The sequence below is a fragment of the Pipistrellus hanaki genome, assembly GCF_964339955.1.
Source record: "Pipistrellus hanaki genome assembly, chromosome: 8".
NCBI lineage: Eukaryota > Metazoa > Chordata > Mammalia > Chiroptera > Vespertilionidae > Pipistrellus > Pipistrellus hanaki.
This window is the reverse complement of record NC_140510.1, coordinates 26,784,580-26,806,915: the sequence shown is the minus strand read 5'-3', so window position 1 is coordinate 26,806,915 and position 22,336 is coordinate 26,784,580.

Genomic DNA, 22,336 nt, shown 5'->3' with positions numbered 1-22,336 from the left:
CATCTCAACTGCATGAGATTTATTCAGCACTTCTATCTATTACATTACTCTGGAAACACAATTTATTCTGATTGTGGAAATGTCATAGGCAGCAACTAAAAACATCTGGAATTCTTAGTTTAGAAAGAATGCCTGGTTTCAATAATGCTATTTCTAAATTAATTTGATCTATGAAGATGATAAGATATTTTTAAATTATTCAAATTGAAATATTCACACGGGTCACCATTTTTTTAAATCAAGGAGTTAAAAAAAAATTGTGAATAAGGGAGTATTGTTTTTAATAGTTAGGAAAATAAAATGTTCTCCAATGAAAGTATGATTTCTGAAAAATATAGTGACCTGGTTTTTTTGTTTGTTTTTCCTCCTCATTATATCAAGAAAAGCTTAACTAAGTCGATGACACATTTAGGAAGGCAAAAAGCAATATGTCTTTTGCTTTTATGTTTCAAATTTTTTCCATAAGAAAATTGTTGGATATAGTGCATTTATTTTCTGTTTCTGAGGTAAAAGCCATTGCCAGGCTAAGGACTTATATATAGGAAATTGTGAGAGAAAATAAATAAATACTCTTTGATGATAATCTAGGGATTTTTCTCAGTATACACATATTCATAATTTGTTGTCTGTGTTACCTAAGTACTGAGAGCTCTGAAAACTGAAATAAATGCAATTGGGTGACAAAAACTAAATTTGATCTAAGATGAGATAATTATATTATTTAATTCAGTTACCTGGTATGCAGAATTTCACTGTAGAATCACTAATATGGTTGATTACAAGGTTCTGCCCCAGGCCTCATGTAGAATAGTTGTAATTCTTTCCTAAAATAAAAATAAAAAAGTCTGAATTTCAAAACACATCTGGTCAGAAAAGTTTCAGGTAAGGGGATTATAGATCTACTAGAGGCCCAGTGCACAGATTCATGCGCAGGTGGGGTGGGAGCCTGGCCTGCACTCTCTCTCAATCCAGGACTCCTTGGGTGATGTCTGACTGCCAGTTTAGGCCCAGTCCTCACAGGCCAGGCTGGCAGTCGGACATCCCCCGAGGAAGGTAGCAGTGCGTGAAGTGGCAGGTGGTCAGGGCGGAGCTATATGCGCATGTCACATCAAGAGGCTAAAGGGGAGAAAGGTTGCACGACTTTTGTGTCCTTTTACTCCCCCCACCCACGCACACATACATTGGCTTTGTTTATTTCACTCAAAAAATTGGTGAAAACAGAAAGGGAAGGAACTCTGCTCAGAAGCAGAAAGTAGAACTGGGGTAAATAAGTCTGTTTGCAGAGCTTCCACCTCTCTGAATCAACCCCCTCTGTACACTCACAACTCAGCTCCCATCCTGGCTTGGAGAGAGGCTGGAAGGCAAGGATTGTATTGGGAAGATGGGTTGGAGCATTCTGAATTAAAGCTCTTTTAAATATTTATCGAGAAATTCGTCATTATGCTTGGTTAAACAGGTCATAGTCATCATTAGAGTTACCTTCTTTTGTGCCCCCAAAAGATCTGAGATGAAAGAATCATATAGCAATTCCCAGAGAATCTGTGTATAGTCATTATATTACTGGATTGTATGTGAGATTAGCTTATTTAGTGTTTATATTATAGAAATTGAAAAGTATTCTTATAATATTTGCAGAAAATAATCCACTTGAAACACCTTCACTAAGTTCGTATTTCTTCCCGTTCTCAACAAAAGCAACATTAATTGAAAGAGGTCTTTCTGATCTGCAGTGGCTCTGAAGCTCCTTTTATCTTGTAGCTCTGAGTCCTCAACACATGGCCGCCATGAAAGGACAACAGCATAAAAGCCACATTAGGGAAGTTTCTATACACAGTTCATGAGAGTGGCTTATCTCATCCTTTGCATGTGATATTGGCTAGATGGGAATTGGGATTTATGCTATTCAGAAGGAAAAAATAAACTGGTGTGGTGAAGAGCTCACTAGCTCAGGTACAACCTTATATAACCTACTTACGTTAATGTAACACAAATGTCACTAATGGGCATGAAGCTTTTTTTGTTTGAGTGAATATAGAAGGTGCTACTGACCAGCTGGTGGCTGGCTGCTTTGTTTGCAATAAAGCATGTCCCATCTACCTGTGGCTGCTCATATCTTTTTCCACATCTTGGCATCCAAGGAGGTCCAGTCCCTAGTAGAGGAACTCGGACCCAACGTATCAATCCAGTTCTCTGCTTCATCCACTGTTGTTTCACATGGAAAACACCACCACCAATAGCAATAGAAGCTGATTAACGCTGATAAACCTGTTTATAAACCTCAGCCTAATTCTAATAATGTTGTTTGGCTGTTACTGATTTGTAAACAACTCATGTTTTCATTCCTCAGGGAAGATATGTTAAGCCTTTATAATATACTTCACCGACTTATGCGGCCCTGGTTTGTTTCCAAGGGCTCTTCTGTTCAGACTGGTCCTGGTCCTTGCTTTAGTCTTTACCTCTTCTCCATCTGACCCTTTTTCCTGTCTATAGCTTCTTAATTCTGAATGTTGTTCTCTCTATCAAAGAGACTTTGATTCGTCTTTCACAATGCACCTGCAATATTGTTTTAGAGACCTATTTTCTTATAGTACTGAACGTTGGGAGGTCTAAGACTAAGGTGCTGGCAAAGTAGGTTTCATTCTGAGACCTCTTCTCTTGACATGTAGGCAGCCACCATCTCCCAGTGTGCTCATGTGATCTCCTCTTTGTGCACCTATGAAGGGAGAGAGAACAAGCTCTCTGGTGTCTCTTGGTAAAAGAGCACTAATACTAGAGGATCAGGGACCTGCACTCCTGACATCATTTAACTTTATTACTTCCTTAGAGGCCCATCTCTAATTATGTCCACATTGGGGGAAGGAGGGGAGAGGAAATGCCTCACCACTGTTTACAATTTCAGCATAAAAACCAGACTCCAGCCATCCTTGAACATAATGTGTCACATTTTTTAAAATATATTTTTTATTGATTTTAGAGAGGAAGAGAGAGAGGGAGAGAGAGAGATAGAAACATCAATGATTGGCTGCCTTCTGCATGCCTCACACTGGGGATTGAGCCCATGACCCGGGCATGTGCTCTGACCAGGAGTCAAAATGTGACCTCCTAGTTCTTAAGTCAATGCTCAACACTGAGCTACCCTTGCCAAGCAATATGTCACATTTTAGACTGTCTTCCTATGTTCACTTCCAAAATATGATATTTAGAAGGTTATCGTCTATTACACTTATCTTCACCATCACCTTCACAGTGCAACATTCTTTGAAATGACCATGGTATAGATTGTGCTCATGTCAATTTGAACAGTGTGCTGCAGTGTCATGATACTTTTTTAAAGTGAATTTCTTATATAGTTTCTCTGGAGTATGAGCTAAATAGAAATAGAAAACGTGTCTTAATCACCATGTCATGTCCAATAACTAGCACAGAGTCTATAACAGAGTGGGTACACTGAACAACAAGATCCTGAAAATCAACTAAGTGATCAAAGGAAGATTAAATTATGGCGTTTGTAACTTAATAACAAGAGCTATGCATTTAGTTTGAATCATTTTGAAATTCATCCCCTATATATGGCATGCATTCATCCTCAATGAAATAGTTAATTCAACTCAGTTTTATGGTCATTTGGAGAAAATTCTCTTTGTAAATATCAGCTTGAGCACACATAAATTCCTTATGAAGTGGAAGGGAAAGATGAAGTATGTTCATTCCATTGAGCTTGTATATCTCAAAAGGCTTCCAACATAAAACTACTGCTAGAATTGAAAGCTTTTCATTAATTAAGCATACTGTGTAGAGTCGCAGCTATTTCTTTCAAGAAATTTAAGTAGTTCAAGTATATATTTTAGGGCCTTATTTTGCTGTTCTTTCTTTGTCATCATTTTAGTCTGGCTTGATTTAACCAATTATATCTTGGAATTTTTTATTAGATTATTTTCTTTTCTTTTTTTTTCTAGCTTGCTGTTCGTGAATATTCTTACTAGTTCATCAATTCCATAGTTGTCAGAGAGGCATTTTGGCATGAAATTTAATTTCTGCAATGAAGGTTGAAAAATTATCTTGTCTCATCAATGAGAAAAACTTCCACATCCACCCCACCCCCATCCCCGTTTTCTATCAGAGCATAATCTCTTGAATTACCTATATAAAATATTTTACATTGTTCAGGCAATGATATGGCTTCATCCCTTGATGGGAAATTGAACATGTAGGGCTAGGCATCCAGCGGAATATGTTTACCAGTGAATTATCTTCCAAGGTTTTCACACCACCATCAGTTATGCCAAATACAAATAATTTACTCTCTGTCAGTTCAAATACACAGTCTTGTTTGGATGGCTCAAAACTATGCCGGCACCAAGATAGAGCAAGCAATATTGTTCAACTTTTGCCTTGAAAGCATGGACAAGTGTACACAAAACCAAAACATGGAAATAATACAATGTAGGCTGAATTTTGCTAAGTGTTTCTTAATGTTAGCATGAGATTGTCAGATGAATAGTGACATTTTCTACTGAGGCCAACAGAAAACTCTTCCACAATGCTAAACATAAATCTTTAACATGAAGTTTTAAGATGACTAGTATCATGTTCTGTATGGCCCACAACCCTGCCAGATCTCATAAAATAAAAAATGAAGCTCCTGGTAAATGCTTCAGGGAAATGGCAAATTAAATTCTAGAATCTGGGGATTTAATAATAATAACTCAAGTGCTGCAATATTTCATAGGGTTTAGTATCATGTTTGTAGACTATGAACTGGTAGATTAATAGCCTCAACTAAAGAAACAAAAAAGAGTTGACAGTTCTACCTCCACCCCCCACTAACTTTTGAATCAAACAGATCATAGTACAAAAATTTAGATTGCAAAATCATTTACTTCTTGGCTTGGCCTGAAGAAAGCTTTAGTGTAAAGGAACTGACCAATACTTTCATATGCTGACTAGATACAATTCGTATTTGTACAAAATAATAGGATAATTTAATAAATTTCATACCTGAGAACAGTGGGTTAGAATCATAAATCAGTGGTTAGAAAATCTAGATTTAATTATTAGTTCTACTACCTTATGGTAGTATTGACATTCTAAACCTCAGTTTTCTGATCTATAAAACAGGAAGGATACTTTCTAAGTTATTAAAATGGTACAATTGATTCAGATTTGTGAAATGTAAGTATATATGCTTATGAAAACTGTACTTGTGATGAACATACAGGAGGTCATAAATACCTTAAGCAGTTGAGTTGAGTAATCATGAAAATGAATCGACTGTTTAAAAAAGAAGAACACTACTTTTATATGGATAGAACAAGTCTAATCTTATTTAATGTTTTCCTGGCTTCTTTGACTTTGACCTTTTCTTCCCAGTTAGATTTAATTTGCATTAAGTAAGCAATCCTAGTTAAAGTATTTTTCTCAGAGGCAGGACTTAAAGAGCATCCCCAGATTCATCAATAGAAAAAAAGCACATATTCATGCCAGAAAGTATTTGTGTTATTTAAATCTTTCCCATGCTTCAGTATAAAATGGCTAAAAAAAATAAATAAATGATCGTGATCATTTATATGGTGACTTTAGAGCATTCTGCTTTTCCTTGACCAAGATATCAATAGTATCTTCACCAATTGCTTATCAGCCAGGACAGTGGTTCTCAATCAGGGGAGAAATTGCCCTCCAAGGGACATTTGGCAATGTCTGGAGACATTTTTTTTTTTATTTCCATGAGTCTGGTAGATAAAGAGGATGTTACCAGCATCTAGTGGGTCCAGACTAAGGATGCTGCTAAACATCCTATAATACATGAGACAGCCTCCACAATAAAGAGTTATTGGGTTTTAAATGTTAGTAGTGCTGCTCTTAAGAAACCATCTCTATTAGATTTATATCATATAGAGACAATTTTTTTTTTCAGATCTAGAAAAAGACTGAGTCAAAGATGCTGAAATGTATTTGAACATCTTTTCAGCATAATGCACAGGTGACACTGTGGGAGGAAATCACAGACAAATTATCACTCTCTATAGACAGCAAACATAGCATGAGAAGTTAAAACATTCTAATTTGAGTACATGGTGGAATAACATTTTGTAACTTAATTATCCCTATTAGGTAAAGAACCACATGGACCTGTTGATAGATTTTCTGCAACCATAAATAGGTTTTCCTTTTTAATGCATATTTTCATTTAAATTAATAAAGAAAATATTTTCTAAATTTAACCTTAACCATATAATAAAAGGCTAATATGCAAATTGAGCAAACAGTGGAATGACCAGTTGCTGGTCAGACACACACTGATCACCAGGGGGCAGGTGCTCAACTCAGGAGCTGCCCTCTGGTGGTCAGTGTGCTCCCACAGGGGGAGTGCTGCTCAGTCAGAAGCTCTGAGCAAGGTTCACCGCTGACAAGTGCAGTGGCAGTGACAGGAGACTCTCTTGCCTCCATGGCAGTGGTAAGGATGTCTGACTGACAGCTCCTTAGAGTGGGCCTTAGCCCTCAGTTAGACATCCTCTGAGGGCTCCTGAACTCTGAGAGGACACAAGCTTGGCTGAGGGATCCCCACCCCGAGTACACAAATTTCATGCACTGAGCTTCTAGTTATTATAATAAAGTAAAATGAGAGAGGATCAAGAAATCTATATACCTCTTCATTTTACAACAGAAAATTGGGACTCAAGAGTATGAGCACCTTTCCCAAAGTTATAAAGTTTGTTATGTGCAGAGCTGGCCCATATTTTCAGTTTAGTCAATTAGCTATTGATATTTTCATTTTAATGTTCTAATTCATTGTAAATACATTTTTTTAATTTTTAAAATATATATTTTATTGATTTTAAAGAGAAGTAAGAGAGAGAGAGAGAGAGAGAGAGAGAGAGAGAGAGAGAGAGAGAGAGATCAATGACGAGAGAGAATCATTGATCGGCTGCATCCTGCACACTCCACACTGGAGATGGAGCCCACAAACTGGGCATGTGCCCCAACTGGGAATGGAACCATGACCTCCTGGTTTATAGATCAATGCTCAGCCATGCCGGCCAGGCGGTCATTATAGATACATTTTTAGTTCTGCCCCCCTCCCTCCCCACACACACATTCACACTTTCATTTCTTTTTGTTTGATTGTTTTTTCCTTCTAATTTTTCTCAGGTCAGTGGAGAAGGAAACAGTATGAAGCCTTTAATTTGATACCTTACCCAAAAGCCTTTTCATGGGCTTTTATGCTAAATCAGACTCCCACAGATGAAAGAGGTGTGGAAAAGCTAAAGTAAGCTGTCTGAGGCTGGCTAACCTACTATGTGGCTGGGGTGTGAAATGGTCTATGCGGCAGACTTTCTTCATCACCGGAGGAAAAGCTCTTCTTCGTTTTGCTGGCTTAACTGACAGGGATTTTAGTGGTCTACAAAACAAGGGGAATTTAAGATATACATCGTAAGCTCACTTTGTAAAGGCCTGCACTTTCAATAGCAAAACTCACAGTGACAGTGATGTATGGTTTTCTTTATGAGACCTGAAAACTGATGGATATGTGATCTTATAAATGCTTAGACAAACTAATGCACATAATTATATTTTCCATTTGAAGTCTATTGCTAGGCATTCTAATACAATATCATTAGTTGAAATGGCCACGATGATACAGCTTGGGCAGTTTGTCACGGTAATTACAGGGTGATTATTTTTGACTGGAATAAAGATTTCAGTTTTAGTATGGTGGAAAGCATCATCACAAATTGCAAACAGTCTTGGAAAATAATAATAAAAAGTTGGAGATTTTAATGCATTTTGTAGCATTATTCTAAAATGATTTCTCATTAAGGAAAAGGTCCATAAATTGGCTAAATAAATTATTTTTAAAGTGATTAAAATATGGCTTTGCCAAAAGGATCCCACTTGTCTCATTAATGGTTCCTATGTATAAAAATGTCAACATTAGATAAAATTTGAGTGTGGTAAATAAAGCTTATGTCATAATTAACAACCTTTGAAGAAAGGAATTTTTTTCTGAAGCAGACATAAAAGTATGGCATTTATCTTCACTATTTTCAGAATGGTTGATTAAAGTAGACAGTGTCCTAACATCTGTATTGAAAACTATATTAATCAATTGATTAATCATGCAACATTAATCAAAAACCTCCCTAAGTGTTTCAGTATCTGAGCAGCTCTTAGTATTTTCTATCAGATTCCTTTTAAGGTGTCCATTAAAAAGATTAAATTTGGGTGGTAAATATCGAGGGGTTGTGGAACTTGTGGCTTCTCACTGGAAGGTCATAGCCACCACTCATTAGTGCTACTTTTAATGGGATAAGAAGCAAAAGTTTTGAATATGTGACTAAATCAATTAATCAGTCCTCAGTTGACTTATTCCAGTAAGCAGTTTAGTATTTGCCGAATCGGCACCATGGCCATCTGTCTGATTTGTCCTCAGTAAGTTGGCTTAAACCAAAGAATACTTTTTACTTAAGAGTTTAAATTGAATGGCTAATAAACTGAGAATGCAGCGACTGCTATGCAGTATGTTGGTTTTGTGGAACCTAGTTACAAATCAGCCTTTATTATTAAGAATGTATTTAAAATATATAAGTTACTGTGTACAATTAATGTAAAACTTCCTATTACTGGAATGGATGGTTCTAAAGCAAATGAATTAGTGTAGTGTTGAGTGAGATTCAATTGAACTTCATAGTATACTCTCATGCTTAGTAATAACTGTAAATTTCAAGATTTGGTGACTTATAACTGGTTCGTTCTTAGATTTCCAAACACTTACATGTAAGATTAGTCAGGCAAATTCAGGCAGTAAATGTGGAGAAGGTTAGCATCAGCACCAAAGGCAAATAAAAATGTACTCAGTATATTGAGAGAAGGATATTATAATAACCAACTATTGGGCAATAAATAACATTATTTGTCACATTTTCTGAAGACACCCCTCTATTATTTTTGTGCCCTCTACCTTTCTAATTCTGAAAGGCCACATTTTTCAATATGTTTATTTATTTTGATTGTTTTACAATCTAACAAGTGTGGTATGCTCTGCAAACTATTTGGATCCTACAATCCTTTTTGTTTACTTGATGGAGAATGGTTAAGATTTTCTTTCTACTGTTGAACAAATGATCATAATGCCATTCAATAAAATTAAATCTGTCAATTTTTCCCCCTGGAAATAATTGTGCCAGCTTTTCAAACAGAATCCAAACCTATAGGCATTTAAAACCATGGTATGACCCATCTGTTTATCCCGTCTGTTACTTAAGGAAATATTCTGTAGATAAGACAGCTCCAGGAGATTGTGCAAAGTACTCCATGATTTGGGTAATGTCTAGCTATTGGTGTTTTCCGCAAAATGATTAGGTAGTAGTTTTAAAATTTGCAAACATGTCCTGAAGCTTCAGCAATAGAAATACATATCTAGATAACTAAATTTAAATATAGGCTGAATATCTTTCATTTCAAAGGATGCTTCCCCCCCCACCCCCCCTTAGCTAGTTGCTTAGAGTGAAAACATATTTTATTATATATGGTCAAGTTATATTTATTTATAAAAGTATGATGATTGGGAGACAAATGAATGCATCATCTCTGCATTCTTCTTTTGGGTCAAGTTTTCTACAGAAGAAAGGCATCTACTAAAATAGTTTTGCCTGGCCGGCATGGTTCAGTGGTTGAGCATCAACTTATGAATCAGGAGGTCATGGTTCAATCCCCAGTTCCTGGTCTGGGCACATACCTAAGTTGCAGGCTGGATCCCTAGTAAGGGGCATGCAGGAGGCAGCCTATCAATTATTCTTTCTAACTCTCTCTCCCTCTCCTTTCCTCTCTGAAATCAATGAAAATATATCAAAATAGTTACTTGTATAATGAGTTGCTCAATAACAAAAATTCTAAAGCAATAATTTTAAATTGATATTGATTGTTTTTAGATAGAGATGCTGGAGGGGGAGAGAGGAGAGAGAGAGAGAGAGAGAGAGAGAGAGAGAGAGAGAGAGAGAGAGAGAGAGAGAGAGAGAGAGAGAGAGAGAGAGAGAGATATTTGTTATTCCATTTATTTATGCATTTACTGCTTGATTCTTGTATGTGACTGAGGATAGTACCTGAAACCTTGGAATATTGGAACAATGCTCTAACCAACTGAGCTACACAGCCAGGACCCTAAAGAAATAATTTTAAAGTGGATTTTTTATTTGGAATTTAGTATGACAGAAAGAGAAAATTTAGGTAATCCATTTTAATTCCCAAGGTTGATTAACCAAATTAAAGAAATCTAAGTAATGTAAGGTATTGTAAAAAAATGGTTTCTGTTGTTATGTACAACCTATATTATGATTCTGAATGTGTGTTTTTATATCTGAACAATAGTTTTAGTTGATTAATATTTAGAACTATTCAGGTAACCTCCAAATGCCATAAACCTTTATTTCATTTCTTTGTTACCAAATAATTACATGAAAAAGATACATGTCTAAAAATAATCAGGAATAGCTTTGGTTATGTCTCTGTGTACATATTATTTCATATTTGAGTTATATTTTCATTTTGCCGTTGACGTGAAGCTTGGTTGCCTTCAGCGGGGAAGGAAATATAATCTGCATAATTCCCATTAGTTCTTCATTGGGCAAATGTATTTTGCTATTCTATAGTAGGTTGGTTTGTGTCTAATCGTTTTTGTACTTAGCAGCAGGTGTTACTGCTATATTGAAAAAATGGTACATGTTTTAGAAATCATGGGTATAATTTAGCCATAAAACACCTTCATTTTAATATCTACCAATTCATTAGATAAGCTTATTGGAAACACAGGAAATACAATTACTTGCTCATATGATCATAGTTTCATTACCTGGTAAACTTGTATACTATTCACAAAGCATTTTAAAGAGATATTTATTTTTTATATTGCTCTTGTAGTATGATAGAACTACAGACATCATATATTCAGAAGGTATATTATTTACTGCATCTTGCTTTGGCACAATTTTTTTTGAAAGAGCAATATGATGAACAGATGAAAGCATTATATGTTAGAAACATTTGGTTTTATAGGATTTGGCCAAGATTTAAAATTTTAAATCTTATTTAAGGTTCATTTAAAAGTAGATTTCTATGGTTTTTGAAATGATAACACCTTAGTGGAATCCAAAATTGCACACTTTTATTATTGTAAGCATGAACTATTCTAGATTATGAGTTAAAACAACTATTTATCTTAATTTTAGTCCTCAGTCCTTTAGAAGTATGATCTAGGAAAGTCAAGGCACTACTCCTCTACTCATTTTTAAGAGAAGCGACAAATATGTCTGCCTCATTTTTGTAAGAATCAAATGAGATAAAGGAATTAGTTTTACTTTGAAAACTATCAGTTGTCAAAGAAATGTAAATTTGTACTATTGCCTAAGTTCCTTCACAACTTCCCTTTCTTTACTGTGTAAACTTCAAGAGACTTACCATATCTGCACCTCGTTTTCCTTATTTGTAAAATAGATAATGATAACTCATAACTCATAAGGTATTTGGGTGGATTAAGGGAATCAATGCAAAGAAAGCCCTGGAGGATGACACAAAATACTTATTTCTATTGCTGTTACTATTAGCTTGAGATCCAGCCATCTGAGTTTTTATGATATAAGCTTGAGCCAGCGACAGGAAAAAAAAAACCTGTCAAAATTGGCTCTCGAATATTTTTTAAAACATAATCCTATTTTTCTACATAGTACTTAACTTTGTTCACTAATAAGGCCCTCAAAAATGGAAATACAATATAACATTTAACTTCACTGTTCCAGATAATACACAATTTTCCTTATAATCATTCAACAAGTAGATTTGTTTTCTAGGCAATAGCTTACTATATCATTAGGATAATTTTAACCATGTAGTTCCTATCTATAAGTGAAAGTAAAGTTAATTTGTTCTAAAAAAAAAAAAAAAAAAAAAGGGTTCAGTTATAGTTAAAGCCATACTACATAGACAAGGAGGGTGGAAAAGAAAACTGGAACTTAGTGAAGGGGTAATTCTGATTAAACAGTCACCTCCTTACTTATTGGCCCTTAGTCTACCCATACATAGACTGGATCACCTGACTTTCTGCTGAGACAGGGAACCCACCAATGTAGTCGACTATAGGGACAAGTTGGATTTGCTTCCCACTATTTAATTCTGCTAACATCCTCTGATTCAATTTGTGGCCTTCTTTTTTCACCGTTTCTTTATATTTTCTTCATTTTCAATATTAAATGTCCTAGTGCTCTGAAATTTCTTAAGGCTAAAAATAAGAAATAATGAAACAATCTCTTATTATAAAGATTTGTTAAAACCTAAACCAAAAGTAGATTTCTCTGGTTTTTGAAATGATAACACCTTAGTGGAATTCAAAATTGCACACTTTTATTATTACAAGCATGAACTATTCTAGATTATAAGTGAAAACAACTGTTTTTCTTTATTTAATCCTCAGACCTTTAGAAGTATGATCTAGGAAAGTCATATTTTTTTAGAAGTATGTCTAGGAAAGTCATTTTTTTTATTTTCCAGGGAATCCCCAACTAGCGTCTGTGGAGCTGACAGTTCGTCCTTGGGACTTACTTATTTCCCAGGAGTATAGACACTCACATTTTTGCTTCCCAGAGGGAAGTAAACCTGACTTGTATTTCCAGTTCTAAATAAGGGAAGATGTTTTATAAGCTGTCAATTTAGTTTTATTCTTCACATCCCCCTAAATCTATCCAATTAAAAAGGACACATAGAACAGTAGACGATGGTAATTTATCAAGAGAGTTATAGTTACAGGTAAATAAAACAAGGGAACTATCTCTTTAAAAATATAGGTACTACTATTGTATATTTGAAGTATGAAGGAAAATCGTATTAGTCTGATAATATCTAGGTGTTTATTTCATTGAAGAGTCGGTGAGGTGGAAAGATAACATTCTAAAATGTTCATTATTTAATTAGGTTGCGATATTGAGTTACTAGGCTTTATCTCTTAAGATTTAGAAATAAAAATGTTCCAAAGACTATAGTAATAATAGCTTTAGTTATTTACTATAATTTCTGAAATATTTTTAAAAAATGTTTATAAAGGCTCTTCACTGAGTATGTAAACTTATAGCAAATTTCAGATGTAAACACTTTTCAGAGTCTTCTCTATGACATCTGTATACTCAGTTCAGAGGAAAGACAGCTTATCACTTACTTTTTAATGTGAAACTATCACCAGTTATGCTAAGGAGAAATTTTCTCTTTTGCTTTGAGACACAATCATGTTCATTGAAACAAAAATAGATACTTTTAAAATGCTAATTCTTAGAAATTTCTAAGCAGTTAGGAATACAGTTGTTTTTCAGTATCCACAAGTATAATTCAATTATAAATTATTTTTATTTTTGGACATTCTCTCATTACCAACATATTAGAAAAAAAGTTATTAGTAGTCATTGTTCAGTTATGTTTCATATATAAGGTGTCTTCTTTAATTTTCTTAACAACCCTATTAAAGTGATACCTGGATTTTACCCATACTTACAGTTAGCAGTTCTGTTAATAAAATACATATCATCTGATTTGAAATTCCTTGCACTTGTCCTTCTTAGCCCTTATAATATATTACAAAACAAACAATATATACATATGTATACATATATATACTATTGTGAAACATTTAGTTTTTTATTAATGCTCATTAGTTATGTTTCAATTTTTTTGAGTGAAATTCTGTTTGCAACTATGTCTGCTCTTCTTCCAAATTGTGTCATTTTGTATTCAAATGCACTCAACAACAACATTCTTTACATATTAAGAACAATAATATATGGTGTTTTATTTTAGTTAGAAATACACATTTTTTTCATGTATATACTTCAGTGTAAGAGAAACTCTAAGGAAATATATATTTATTAAGTCATTTTTTTCAATTGGATATTTTTAGTTGTTAGGGTTTCTTAAAATCCATATACTTTGCCTGCTGTGTTTTCATCTACAATTTCAAATTAAAATTTATTCTAGTATACATTGATAGGAATATTGAAAACTTCTTGGATTTTTAAATATGTTTAAACAATAATGAGTATACACCACAAATTAAATGAGGTTATTTTTTGAGGCATAAAAATATACTCAATGGTATATGCTAATTTATCAATATTCTTTTACTAGTAACTTGGTTTATTTGTTTTTAATTAAAAATATGAGATAAAATTTGCAGTGAAAACTGCAGCCATGAGCCCATGTCTGACAGCATCGTCACTTGAATCTTGCTTAGTTTTAATCCCAAGCTCACACTACTAAACCCTTGAAAGTTTACTTTTTAATTATTGCCAAGTAAAATTTTAATTTGCTCTGAAATTGCATGGTGAATAGGGTTATTACAATTAAGTTTATATTAGAAATTGGCACTAGAGGGAGCTAAGTAATTGTATCATTTATGTGTTTAGGGGGAAATTGAACATTCATTTAAAAACTTGTATTTTTTCAGAACCTGCTGATTTTACAAATATGGCAGCTATGCCTCAGCAAATTATAAGCAATAATGAATTAGTTAATTTTCTTTAGTGAAAACTGCTATGGTAAGATTATTAAATTACTGTATTTCTCCTTAGTGAAAGTGGCTACCAGTCAGTAAATTAGGATTTCTAGGACTCTTTGGGGAAAGGGATTATTACTATTATCCATGCTTATCATTATTTTCTTTCTAAAAGAATTAAAATGCTCATGGTACCATGTTAAAATACAATATTTTGTTCCCAAATTTATAGTTTGATAAGAAAATGGTCTTATTGAATGGGATCTTAGTGCAGATTAGAAAACAATTTTACCCTTATGGAATATTCTAGGAATGTAGTTTGTTTGATTACTGTGAAATGCTGATTCAATTTAACAGTGTTCTTCCCCAGCAAGCATAGCCTATCATGAATTGAGTAAAATTGTGCCATTGCCTACTGTTACACTTAACTCTAAAATGAACAAAAGTCTGCTTAGTTGTGTAAAGTCAAAAGTTGCAGGATATTTTTATTTAAATAAACTAAAGAGCTAAAGAATAAATATATAATTCTATACATTTTGCATGTTGAATTCGAGGAAACATTCACATTTGAAAATAGCTTATATCAAGTCAATTCTCTGGGGGAAAGTGGGAAATTTTGTCTTCACAGTCATATCACTTAGGCAGTCAAGGCAAAAAAGACACATTTTATGTCCTTATAAGTGAGCATGTCCTCTTACAGAAAATGCATATGGGAATTAGTTCTTTTCATTTGTTTGTACAGGTCTTTGGAGGGGGAAATATGTTTATATGTCAAAAGTATTTTCATTCAAATTTCATTGTACTTTGAAAATACAATGATGTTGAAAATGTTGAAAAAAAACCTATGATCTTTATGGTGAAATCCTCTTAGTTAATCTTCAGTTATAGGTTTGGACTGATATCCAGTGTCCACAGGGAAGTTTCTTGCCTTTTTCCAGGGTCCAAATGAGGAAACCCTGGCATTGAACTACCTGTGAGTACTTTCAGTTTTAAAATAGAGGCGAATTTCAGAGAAAATAAATGAACAAAGGAAAAATATACAGTCAGGCAGTACACTGCTTTATAAACCACATACTTGTTTTAGTCCTGTTAGCTTCATTTATTCCCTTAAGAAAATGAAGCATTCTTTAAACTTTATTTTTATAATTTGAACAATTCACATATCATCTGCCTCAAATGAATGTTATAATCAAGATTAGCTATACAAAAGAAGTTAGCAAGTTATATTTCAAAGAGGATTTGGAGATGAAAAAGGTTTGCATATTGAATACAACGAGGACATTTTTCACATCTTTAGTGTTTGACAAACTTTAATATACATTCCAATCACGTGAGGACTTCTTACAATACAGATTCTAATTCAGAATATCTGGATTCTGCATTTTTAAGAAGCCCTCTCTTAATGTCTGGGAACCACAATTTGAATAGCAACTAATGTTTACTTTTTTTTTTTTTTTTTTTTTTTTTAATTCTGATACATGTGGCTCTGGCTTGAAATAAGAATTTAGAGCAAAAGAGAAGTAGTACTTTCAAAAGAAATGATGGCCCTGATACTAGCAACCTGAAGTGCCAATTAGAGTTGTTCTTGCCTTTAGAAGCCTTGCTAGATGCTAACACAATGAAAACGTAAGAAGAATAATTCTGTACAAGGTTGTAAGCAATCATCACATTGTTTAGCTGCAAACCTCCTTTGATTGCACAACAGGTAGGTGATGCCATAGCGATATCCATTAAGAATTTCAATGGCTGTAAAATATTTCTTTTGTGTAGATAGACCCATTTAACCTGTGAACCACCAAGCCTGTTTTGTCTTCCTTTCCATTTCAGTCACCAGTGACTGACATGGTGCTTAACATATTAATAGGGCGGTTGTGAGATGTGGAGAAATACCATGGTGTGGCAAACAGAACTGTTTGATGTGGACTCTGATTCATCTGGACTCAGATTCCAACTCCACCTCTCATTGGGTATGTAATCTTAATAATTTTATTTAACACTAGAGGCCCAGTCAGTGCACAGAATTCATGCACGGAGGGGTGTGTCCCTCAACCTGGCCTGTACCCTCTCCAATCTGGAACCTCTAGGAGGATGTCTTGTGGGATCAGGCCTAAACCAGTAGTCAGACATCCCTCTCACAATCTGGAACTGCTGACTCCTAACCGTTTGCCTGCCTGCCTGTCTGATTGCCCCTAACCATTTCTGCCTGCCAGCCTAATTGCCCCCAACTGCCCTCCTCTGCTGGCCTGATCACCCACAACTGCCCTGCCATGACCCGCCTTCTCCACTGGTACCCACCTCCTCCACGTGAGGCAGCAGAGATACCAGGGCCAGCCTCCTTCATGCTGCACAGAGCCACGAGACCCTCAGGCCACGTGGATCAGCCACCAGGACTTACCTCCACTGTGCATGCGGCCATCTTGTGGTGGCCATCTTGTGGCTTTATTATATATAGGATTATTTATATTTGGTAAAATGGAGATAAACACCTACATCCTAGGTTTGTTGTCTTGCTTAAATTTTATCATTTCTGATGTGCTTGATTTTGATCACTGAGTATTTAAAATGTTTATATATTTTAATCAGCATTAAGAATTTTAGCATCAGGAAACGCCATGTGGTTTCTCTCACATGAACATCTCATCCACCCCACCCCACCTCCAACATATTCACATATAAATAGCCCATCCCACATCCGTTTGTCCAAGCAAACACTGCTGATCTTAGTTGATCTCACACAGAATCTCTGAATTCCTAAGCATTTATCTAAGTTACACAGTATGATATAATGGGATATTATAGTTCATATTTGTCCTAATGTTTTGATATTCATTCATTTTGTGTTTTCTGTAGAAACACCAATCAGTGAGGTCAGGGCATATGCCTTATATTTCTTTTAAGCCCTCTCATTGTTAGTCCTGATTCGGACTGCCTATCAAACTCACAGGAGATCTCTATACAAAACAAAAAACAAACAAACAAACAAAAAATTCTACATATACTGTTAGATTACTAGAGATGGAGCCTTAGAATGTATATATTTCATAAGTTTCCAGGTGGCTCATCTATACTCACTTTAGTGCTGATTCATGAACTAATATTTGGGTTCCCTTGTTGCAGAGAACATGATCAGACTAAGTATGTAAGAAACTCTTAATCCAAAAATATTAATTTACTAAAATGTACAGGTTTTGTGGTCAAACTTTAGACATCTTTGTAATACCTGAATGTGCATGACAGAATTACAAAATAAAGAAAAACTTTAAACAGGAGCACAACAAACATATTCATCTAACTTGTAACTACCTAATAATGGTGATGAAGGTAGTAATAATAATCAGATGATACCATAAAACGTCATTTCTAACCCTATATGTTTCCTCTGAACTTATGGGATTTAGTAAGAGGAACTACCTATCTAATTTACCTATGCATTGTACCAGAATCTTAACTATAAGAATAAAAAAGTTCTGCCCAGATGAGACTATAAAGGTCTCAGTAGTATAATATGGAACTTTAAGAGACTGAAGAAATAATACAGATACATCATATACATATACATGTATATTTATCTCTGTTCTCTTATAAATCCCCACTTCCTCATGGCTAAAGATCTGATAATAATTTATCTACGAAAAGATAACATTCTATGACATTGGACCTGCATTGACTGCTCCTGGTTTTATGGACTTTACTACTAATTGCTGAAAATATCTTAGGCTTTCTTATTCATCACTCAAAGAATGATCTCTCATTACCAGGTCTTTAATTGATGGACTTCTATGCTACATTTGCTTTCTTTTAAGCTTCTCTGCAAAATTGTGGCTTCCTCCATTACTAATGAAAAAACATTGAGGAGACCTGTTTTGGCAGTGTCTCTATTCCTCCCAGACATATCACTGCTCTGTTTGTAACTCTTTTCTCTTGGCCATCCATGAGAATTTTCCTCTGAGCCATGGCAAAGCGAAGGTCATTTAAAAACCATTCTTTGGGCAGAATGAACTACTATTGGGCATTGTCAGTACTCTCTCTCTATAAAACATCATAAATCTTATGGGAAATAACTTAAGTGCTCATAGATATTATCACACCCAGTGTAGCAAAGGGTAACAGTTTTCTAAATGCTTATTAAATGAAGCAATGAATACACGAATGTGGTTCCTTGATACGGCACTCAGAATCTTCTTTGCATATCTCAAAAAAGATCTGATACAATAAGAACACATTGATGTTTAAAAATTGCTGTATATTTAAAACAATGCCTCAATGAAAAGTACATAAAATTCCATAAGGACAATTATTTAGTGATTCTAGAATACTCCTTAGTGTTGTTGGAATTTTATTGTCTGTTTCATACCATTTTAGAAATTTGACCCCAGGATAATGTAAAAAAAAAAAAGACTGTTCAGAGTTGCTAGCTATCACCATTGTTGGGCATTAATTTAAAATATATAAAGTAATAAGCTGATTTTAAGACATATGGCTTAATTTAGAAGAATTTAAATTTTATCCCATTTGTATTATAACATAAGCCCTATTATTAATGACTAGTAGCCCTGCACATGAATCCATGCACCAGTAGGTCCTCATTAGCTTGCTGTCGCCCTCCAGTAGCTCTCCGCCTACTGCCCCACCCTTCTGTAGCTCCTTCCCTCCCGCCTCTTCTTATAGCTTGCTGCCCTGCTCCCTCCTGTAGCTCTCTGCTGCCCACTTATAGCTCCTCGCTGCCACACCCTCCTGATGATTAGTGATCTAGTCAATTACTCGGTAACATTTGCATATTACATCTTTATTATATAGGATATTGCTCTAAATAGACCCCAAACTTGAGACTAATTTTAGTTGTCAAAGCTAGATAATTTTTATTTATTGATATTTAAAATTCCAGGGAAGAGGAAAAAAAAAGATATTTTGCACCTTCTTCAACTTATAATCTCTAATAATATTCAGTGTACATACTTCTACAATTATATATATATATATATATATATATATATGCATATATATAATTTAAATATTATTTTAATATTTCTTACTCTTAGTTCAATAGGAATAGATGTTCTAACATTTGCATTATGTAAAGATGCAGTGCAATAAACCATCAAGTTCCTGGTGCTTTTTTGATGCCTTACCCTTTCTAGATTTTGCATGGTTTCATTGTCTAATCATTTTTATCCTCTGTTCAATGGTCAGTTTTGGAGATTTGTTCCATTAAGAATTAAAAAATGTGAAAATCAGGATATACTGTAGAAATCACTCGGACTATTACTGCATTTTACACAGAGGATAATTGTGAATCAGAGAAGTTAAATGATTTATGCATTGTGACCTAACCAGTTGGTTACCAAGTTGAGGATAGACTATACTATAAATGAATTTGTTCTCACCATTATCTTATAACTAGTGGCCTGGTGTATGAAATTCGTGCAGAGGAGGGATGTCCCTTGGCTCGGCCTGCACTGTCTCCAGTCTGGGACCCCTTGGGGGATGTCCGACTGGCAGTTTAGGCCTAAACACCAGCATTCGGACAGCCCTCTTGCAATCTAGGACCACTGGCTCCTGACTGCTTACCTGCCTGCCTGTTTGATCGCCCCTAACCACTCTGCCTAACAGCCTGCTTGTCCCCTACACACCACCCCCTTCCCCCCCGCCCGCGAGCCTGATCAGCTCTAACTGCCCTCCTGTCCTGATCACCCCTAACTGTTTCTGCCTCAGCCCTGCCACCATAGCTTTGTCCGGAAGGATGTTCAGAAGGTCTCCCAGTCTAATTTGCATATTATCCTATCTGATTGTAAATAATTGTTCTAAAATTACTCATTTAATTTTTATTTGGTAGAAATCTGTCATTTATGGTAACATTGATGAAATTTCCATGCCTATCCAGAGTGAAAAGAGGAATTAATCTAATGAGTCTTTTTCTTATGAAGCACAATGGAATGTTATAGTAAAGAAAGATTACTGTTGTTAGCTAATTTTGCAATAATGTAGGCCAAAGAAATCTATAATGACAGAACTTTGAAGCATGAGTGATGTGGAAGAGTTATGGCTATTAATTCAGTCTTTCCATGTTGTGCTCAGTGAAATATTAAGCTTTAAAGTCTGTGTGGGAGTGTATCTAAATATAGTTGTTATTTTGCATTTTTATTCTGCAGTTTCTCAGACATATTCATGGCAGTGAGGGGGACAAATGTCTGCCATTAAGGCATGGTTCTCAATAGGACACTGAGAGGTCATTTCCTTACAACAGAGGCCCAGATAGCCAGAAAAAAAACTGCTTGGTTCTGTTCTGATATGGTCTTCTGAACTCTCCCACTGTCCTCAGTGTGCTGATCTGGGTAGCTTCAAACATATATAGTGTCAGCGATGCCAACTTTCATGAAAAAAAAAAAATCTTACACAGACTGTAACTAATTTAATTTGATTTAATATTACGATGGATCTATTCTCTGAAAGCCCTGTCAACAACTTGGGGTGCAATTAAGGTGGTGAAGGTCAATATTTAAAAGCAATAGATTAGCAATTGGAAAGCTTTAAGCCTAGAGAGGTAAAATGATTTATAGAAGATGAGACATGAGAAAAAAAAGAAAGGTAGCATCTGTAGGGAACCTGAAATGTACCAGGTAGAGAGATAAACACTTAACTCACACCATCACATTTAATTCTGAGATAGATAAAATGGTTATGTGTTATTCTTACACAGTTAAGAAGAGGGGTTGGAATAGACTTGGGAGTCAAATACTGGTTTGCAAAGCCTGACCCAAAGCACAGAGTCTTCCAAACAGAACCAAACTTCTGATTCAATCACTAGTGAACTTTCAACAATATCATCCTGCCAATCAATTAGGCAAATGACTTGGAATAAATAATTATGCTTGCAGATTTAAAAATGCACCCATCTGGTATACTCGCCACATGTTTGCCTTGGGCATTTTTGCTTAAAATGCAGGAACATTCCAGAAGGAATCCCAAACTGAAATGTATCCGATTCCCTGTGTTCTTATCCTGTCTCCCAGTATGTCATATAAAAGTTAGTAAAACAGAATGACATAAAGGCTGATATGTCATTTTCATCTGGATTAAATTTCTCTGTGCCATTTATTAGCTTCTGTATTTGGTAGAAGATTAGGAGTCTCCCCTATTTGAAGGCCACATGGGCCTTTCCTCATTTCCTCATCTTCCTGATCATCTCAGAACATCTGGTTTCCTGGTATACTTAAGATCTTGTTGACCTATAAGATAAGTCTGAATAATACCAAAGTTGATTGCTAACTCACATCAGCAGCAGTTTCTACTACTTATACAAGTTTTCTGAGCATTCATCCCAAGTCAGGACAGTTCCTTTGGATTTTTTTTTTTATTTTATTTATTTTTTTATCTAGGCCTCCTATCATTTGATGATATACAGTTTAACCCGAAGAGTAAAAGAGGAAAGCAAATATTAAAGGTATCTGTCGTTCTGCACATACATGTGTCAGGAGGCTGTCAGGCAGAATACATAGCGATGATTTATTAAACTGAAAGCCTACAGAAAAATCATACCTGTCACCTTCTGAATGGATATTAGACTTGAAATTTTCCTAGAAGATACGTCTAGAAGGTTCATCAAAATCACTTGTACATCATTTTTATTATTGAATACAGTGGGAGAAAGACTTATTATCTATTGGATTTTGGAATACATCCAGTCAAAGGTAAGGCTAGTTGGAGTAGACTTGGGAGAAGAGCTAATAAGGTGAGATTAATGGATGATTAGGACCACACATGAGAGGTGTATTATGAGGGTCTCAGGAGACAGATCAATCTGTATCACAGAAT